The sequence below is a fragment of the Triticum urartu genome, chromosome 2A (assembly GCF_056163025.1).
Source record: "Triticum urartu cultivar PI428250 chromosome 2A, HENAU_Tu73, whole genome shotgun sequence".
NCBI classification, from domain to species: domain Eukaryota; kingdom Viridiplantae; phylum Streptophyta; class Magnoliopsida; order Poales; family Poaceae; genus Triticum; species Triticum urartu.
Window position 1 is genome coordinate 567,928,714 of NC_141874.1, and position 7,628 is coordinate 567,936,341.

The window sequence follows — 7,628 nt, forward strand, 5'->3', positions numbered from 1 at the left end:
TATGAAGGACGATGTCGGATAGAATCCTACAATGGATCGGGCGATCCACAATGGAGATGATGTGAGTATCGATACTCAATCAGAGGAAGAAAGAATGCACGGGCGTCAGATTATAGAACATCTGAATAATTTGATGCTTAGATAACAAGGGAATGATGATTTCCAAAACGAGGGATCAGAAGCAAACGCTCTGATCAAGGATGGATAAGTTGAATAGACCAGAGGCACAATTGACGACAACTAGTTTGGTCGAGAACCAGCTCATGTTCGAAATGATGCCTGAGCCGGAAAGATAATTTAGAAGGGTCGATTGATGATTGTGTGCATTCGCACACATGTTGAATCAATAGGATCAAAATGACGGTGTCAAAAGATACTAGTGAATATTACTAGTGATATGGGAGCATCCATAATGTAAGAATACAAGTATTTGCAGAGCAATAGTTTGAAGAGGTTACTCAGAGGGTCTGATAGTATTTCAGAGTATCTTATGAAGCATACGAACAACTGGGGGTGAACGGATACCCGATAAGTGCGCGGAATTTTCAATAAGGGTATTCATGTGGTGAAGAACTGCAAGGCAGTAAGCTTAAAGGATTTTCGAAACAGCGAAGAGCAATTTAGGGCATCTTGTAATAACAAGAGCAACTGACGATGAATGTATGAACGACAAGTGTAGGTAGTTTTCCATAAGGGTATTTCGGTGGTAGGGAATTGTAAAGTCGATGGGCACAAGGGTCTCGTGAAAACATCGGAGAGTAGCTTTGGAATCTTCTGGCGCAGCAGGTGATCATCTGTAATAAGGGGCTCTCCGGGAGGAAGTAATTACGAAAACCTAGAGTCAGAGTTAGTAAAATCGTTTAACCCGAATAGAAGAGATGTTAGAGTCCCAGAGTATAGGTCAAGGAGTAAAAGATCATACTACCACCCAATGGCGACGTGGGCCCGTAAGGCGCACAGCCATGTTAGTAAAAGTTTTTGCAAGGATTAGACTCAACTTCAGCCAAGGAGTGTGGAAGGGGAATTCCTACAGGCAGTCGGCTCTGATACCAACTTGTGACGCCCCCGATTCAATCGTACACTAATCATACACGCAAACGTGTACGATCAAGATCAGGGACTCACGTGAAGATATCACAACACAACTCTACAAATAAAATAAGTCATACAAGCATCATATTACAAGCCAGGGGCCTCGAGGGCTCGAATACAAGAGCTCGATCATAGACGAGTCAGCGGAAGCAACAATATGTGAGTACAGACATAAGTTAAACAAGTTTGCCTTAAGAAGGCTAGCACAAACTGGGATACAGATCGAAAGAGGCTCAGGCCTCCTGCCTAGGATCCTCCTAAACTACTCCCGGTCGTCGTCAGCGGGCTGCACGTAGTAGTAGGCACCTCCCGAGTAGTAGTAGTCGTCATCGACGGTGGCATCTGGCTCCTGGGCTCCAACGTCTGGTCGCAGGAGTCGAGTATAGAAAGGGGGAAAAGGAGGAGCAAAGCAACCGTGAGTACTCATCCAAAGTACTCGCAAGCAAGGAGCTACACTACATATGTATGCATTGGTATCAAATGGAAAAGGCTATCATATGTGGACTGAACTGCAGAATGACGGAATAAGAGGGGGATAGCTAGTCCTATCGAAGACTACACTTCTGGTAACCTCCATCTTGCAGCAGGAGAAGAGAGTAGATGGTAAGTTCACCAAGTATCATCGCATAGCATAATCCTAACCGATGATCCTCCCCTCGTCGCCCTGTGAGAGAGCGACCACCGGTTGTATCTGGCACTTGGAAGGGTGCGTTTTATTAAGTATCCGGTTCTAGTTGTCATAAGGTCAAGGTACAACTCCAAGTCGTCATGTTACCGAAGATCACGGCTATTCGAATAGATTAACTTCCCTGCAGGGGTGCACCACATAACCCAACACGCTTGATCCCATTTGGCCGGACACACTTTCCTGGGTCATGCCCGGCCTCGGAAGATCAACACATCACAGCCCTACCTAGGCACAACAGAGAGGTCAGCACGCCGGTCTAAATCCTATGGCGCAGGGGTCTGGGCCCATCGCCCATTGCACACCTGCATGTTGCGAGGGTGGCCGGAAGTAGACCTAGCCTAGCAGGCGTTCCAGTCCAATCCGGCGCGCGCCGCTCAGTTGCTGATGTCACGAAGGCTTCGGCTGATACCACGACGTCGAGTGCCCATAACTGTCCCCACATAGATGGTTAGTGCGTATAGGCCAGTGGCCAGACTCGGATCAAATACCAAGATCTCGTTAAACGTGTTATCTTGAAATAACCGCGAACGCCAACCAGGGCCAGGCCCACCTCTCTCCTAGGTGGTCTCAACCTGCCCTGTCGCTCCGCCTCAAAGTAACAGTCGGGGCCGTCGAGAACCCAGGCCCACCTCTACTGGGATGGAGCCACCTGCCCCTTCAGCCCCCAACTCCGAACAGTATCATAAGTAATGTAACAGTATAAAGTATATCGCATATGCCCGTGATCACCTTCCGAAGTGATCACGACCCAGTAGTATAGCATGGCAGACGGACAAGAGTGTAGGGCCACTGATGGAACACTAGCATCCTATACTAAGCATTAGGTTTGCAGGTAAAGGTAACAACAGTAGTAGAAAGGACAGGTTATGCATCAGGATAGGATTAACGGAAAGCAGTAACATATTACACTACTCTAATGCAAGCAGTAGAGAAGAATAGGCGATATCTGGTGATCAAGGGGGGGCTTGCCTGGTTGCTCTGGCAAGAGAGAGGGGTCGTCAACACCGTAGTCGTACTGGGTAGCAGCGGCATCGGTCTCGGTGTCTAGCGAGAGAAGAGGGGGAATAAACAATAAATATAATGCAAACAAATGCATGACGATGCATGACATGACAAAACATGATGCTAGGTGTGCCCTAACGCGGTAAGAGGTGGTACGGGTGAAGGGGGGAAACATCTAGGAAAATATCCCTGGTGTTTCGCGTTTTCAGACAGACGAATTAGAGGGGGAAAGTTGCGTGTTCGCTATGCTAGGGATGCGTGGCGGACGAACGGGCTGCATATCCGGATTCGTCTCGTCGTTCTGAGCAACTTTCATGTACAAAGTTTTTCCATCCGAGTTACGGTTTATTTTATATTAATTTTAAAAGATTTAAATCATTTTTAGGATTTATTTAATTAACTAAATCAACATTGTCTAGAATAGTGTTTGCTGACATCATCATGACGTCAGGATGACGTCAGCAGTTAACCGTTGACCTGGTCAACCTGACAGGTGGGTCCCACGTGTCATCGACTGTTTGACTAACTAACAGTAGTTAAATAGATTAACTAGTTATTAGGTTAATTAATCATAATTAGTTGATTTAAATAGAATTAATTAAGTTCATTAATTAATTAATTGTTTTTATTATTATTATTATTTAAAATCTTTTTCTTTATTATTAATCGTTCTGGGGGGTGGGTGTCGGTGTCAAAACCGGCGGATCTCGGGTAGGGGGTCCCGAACTGTGCGTCAAGGCCGGATGGTAACAGGAGACAAGGGACACAATGTTTTTACCCAGGTTCGGGCCCTCTCGATGGAGGTAATACCCTACTCCTGCTTGATTAATATTGATGATATGGGTAGTACAAGAGTAGATCTACCACGAGATCAAGGAGGCTAAACCCTAGAAGCTAGCCTATGGTATGATTGTTGTATATGGAATTGATATCCTATGGACTACAACCCTCCGGTTTATATAGACACCGGATAGGGTTAGGGTTACACAAAGTCGGTTACAATGGTAGGAGATCTTGAATATCCGCATCGCCAAGCTTGCCTTCCACGCCAAGGAAAGTCCCATCCGGACACGGGACGAAGTCTTCAATCTTGTATCTTCATAGTCCTGGAGTCCGGCTGAAGATATAGTCCGGCTACCCGAACACCCCCTAATCCAGGACTCCCTCAGTAGCCCCTGAACCAGGCTTCAATGACGACGAGTCCGGCTCGCATATTGTCTTCGGCATTGCAAGGCGGGTTCCTCCTCCAAGTCCTTCATAGAAGATTGTAGACACCAAGAGTAGTGTCCGGCTCTGCAAAATAAGTTTCCACATATTGCCATAGAGAGAATGATATAAACACAAATCAAATCTGCTGACGTATTCCGCAGTGCGTCATCACACTACGGCCAAGTCCTTTACTCGAATCGTTTTTACTTTTCCACCTCAGCATGTTTTGCGAGGCGGTTTCCTTGGCACGTCTTGTCAAAGCAGAGATCGTGTACCCCCTTTACGGGATTCTCATCAATACGGACGTGGGTAACCCAACCGCGCCATTTATCACGGCGCTTGGGAGGCAAGCGAGTTTTACTAGGCTGGTGGGCACGCACAACCGCATCCGCCCATATAAGGGGATAAGGATCCACCTTTTTACCTACGCCTTCTTCCTCCTTTGCCTATCCATCTCCTGCGCACTCGAGCTCCAGCGCCCAAGCCCGGACTTCCCACCTCAACCTTCTCCAGCAATGTCCGGAGCAGGAGGCAAGTGGATGGTCTCCTCCGCTACGGAGGGCCAAGTCAAGAAGCTAAGGAAGGCCGGATACCTGTCTAAGGACATCGCGCACTGGCTTCCCGAAAAGGGGCAGCTTCTCCCCACCCCAAGGCCCCATGAGAGGGTAGTATTTCTTCCCCACTTCCTCCGCGGACTGGGTTTTCCACTCCACCCATTTGTCCGGGGGCTCATGTTCTACTACGGCCTGGATTTCCACGATCTGGCCCCGAACTTCATCCTCAACATCTCGGCGTTTATCGTCGTGTGCGAGGCTTTCCTCCACGTCCACCCTCATTTCGGCCTCTGGCTCAATACCTTCAACGTCAAGCCCAAGGTGGTGCGCAGCAGCCAGGCGGAGTGCGGAGGCGCCATGGCGGGCAAGATGGCCAACGTCCTATGGTTCAAGGGCTCTTTTGTGGAGACCCTAAAGGGGTGGCAATCTGGGTGGTTTTACATCACCGAGCCACGCGATCCGAACTGGATCGCAGCCCCCGAGTTCCGATCTGGACCCCCCACGCGGCTTATGTCCTGGAAAGAGATGGGCCTGTCGTGGGGTGACGAAAAAGAGGTGACCGGATTGCAAACATGCATCCAGTCCCTGGTGAACAAGCCAATCCGGCTTGTTAATGTAATCCAGGTTATGCTCGTCCGCCAGATCCTCCCGTGCCAACAACGGGATTTTAATCTGTGGGAGTTCGACCCGGCGCAGCACCAAACCCTTAGCAGGCTTTTCGACACGACGTACGAAGATGCCTGGAAGGTGCTATTCAAGGACGCCGAGGCTCCCGCATCTGCTTCCGAGGACCGCGGATAAAGCTCGCAGCGTCACGCTAGCGAGGTAAGCTATCTTCACCTTTTACAGGATGTTAAGCTTTTTTTCATAGTTTGACTCTATGCGGGATCTAAACTCCCTTACCTTTGACAGGCTTAGCGAGCGATATCCGGACTGATTAACTGTCCGGCTCCGCTTCCCGAAGACCCAGCCCCAGCTCTACTAGTGAAGCTACTGGTTCCGGCGCCTTATGTGGTGCCGGAGAAGAAGGCCAAGAAGAAGAAGACCACGGGGACTCGAAAGAGTGCCCGTAACGTGGTGGTGTCGGACTCGTCATCCGACGAGTCCGAGACGCCCTCTTCTCGTGAAAACGAGGAGGAGGAAGAAGAAAACTCTCCCCCCAGCAGAGGGAGGAAAGAAGAGGAAGGCCGCCCCAACGGGGGAGGCCGAGGGGTCTAGGAAAAGGAAGACCCCTCCGCCGGACTACTCCCCCGACGCCGAAGAGGGCGGAGAGGAGTGCCAAACAGGGCCAAGCGTCTGGCGAAATCTAAGTTTGGATATCAGAGTAACTCATGATGTTCCTTTGTTGCACAGCTTTCCCTATTGTCGAACGTAATTATGCAACCCGCCCCGGGCCGAATTCAACGAATCGTCGGGCGGTTCCCTGGACTGATCAGACGTGAACTCAGTTCCGCCCGCTGTCTCCCCCCGCACTGCAGACGATGCCGAAGTGGCGTCGCGACAAGCTCCGGGGCAGGAGGAGGTGGTCCCGGAGGAGCCGCAAGGCAACCTCCCGGACTCCAGGAGTGAAGGGGATAAGGCCCCCCAGGGCTCCAAGTCCGGCTTTGTGCCGGACACCGCGCCGGAATCTTCCACAGTTCCGGACCGCGGTAGGCGAACTCCTTCCAAGAGGAGCAAGCCTTCAGAGCCGGCGGCCTCCGTCCAACCGGAGGTGCCGGACAATCTGCTGGAGGTGCTCGACGGCGCCTCCATCGACGAGGGGCACCGTACTACTATGAGTACGGTGATCCAGAAGGTTTAGTCCGTCAAGAGCGGACTGACTGAAGCTTGCGCTAGCCTTCTAACAGGCTTCGAGGTAAGTAAAAATATGTAAAAATATTACCGCATAGACAGTAGCCCCTAATGCTCTGTTTGGCGTTCGGAAAGAAAAGCCGAATAGAGGATCTATTAAATATCGCAGGAGTCTAACAAAAAAGAGTCAATATGCGTATGCAGGCTTCGCTGCTATCCACCGCCGCACTGACTGCGGAGGTGGGTGTCCTGAAGCAGGACCTCGAGTGGACCGAGCAAGAGCTCGGCCTTGCCAAGCGGCGGCTCGAGGAGAAAGAAGGTAAGAAATACCTTACAGAAAAAGTGCCTATAAAAAGGCGTGATTGCAAAAAGATAACATGATTGTACTGCTTATTGTAGGGGCCACGACTGAGGTGGCGACCCTTAAGTAGGCGCTGTCTGAGGCCGAAAAGAAAACGGCCGCGGAGCGCACCGAGCGAGACAGACTTGGGGCTCAGGTCGGCGAGGTTCAGCAAGAGCTTCAGGCTCTCATGAAAAAACATGAGAGTTTGGAGCTTGAGTCAAAGGTGCAAGCATCCAAGCTCGCAACGGCCCTTGAGACTGCCAAGTCTACCAAGGCCAAAGCCCAAAAGGCCCTCCAAGAGTTGGAGGAGATGAAGAAGATAGCAACGGGTAAGGCATTCTTTATGCAAAGCAGAAATATAAAAGTAAACTACTTGTTACTTACCCGAATCTGGAGCTCTCCAGGGGCATTCGCAGATCTTCCCCGCAGCGTATCCGACGCTGCCGCATTCTACCGAGCTGAAGAGGGCAGCTCGATGGAGAAGGTGTTATGGTCTCAGTATTCTGAGGCCGGACACCCTATGCCCTTGAGCGACCAGCTGAAACAGCTGGTCGAGCTCCACAAGGCGGCCGAACAGGCCATGAAGGGCTTCATAGTTCGGTTGTGGCCCGGAGAGGCCCTGCCTGGGAGCAATTTCGGGCTGGTGCGGCGGCTGGTGGAGGCCTGTCCAAGGCTCGAGGTCATCAAGCGCTCCATCTGCATCGAAGGTGCCCGTCGGGCCCTTGCCCGTGCAAAGGTGCACTGGGGTAATCTGGACGGTGAGAAGCTTGTGAAGGATGGGCCGCCGCCGGGGAAGGAGCATCGCAAGCCCGAGAACTACTACAAGGATGTTCTTGCAGGTGCCCGCCTTGTGGCGGATGAATGTACCAAGGATGTGATTTTTGAATGAACTCGCTCGTGTTCATCCTGTGCGCTGAAAACTTGTTCATATGCGCTAAGCAATGCTTAT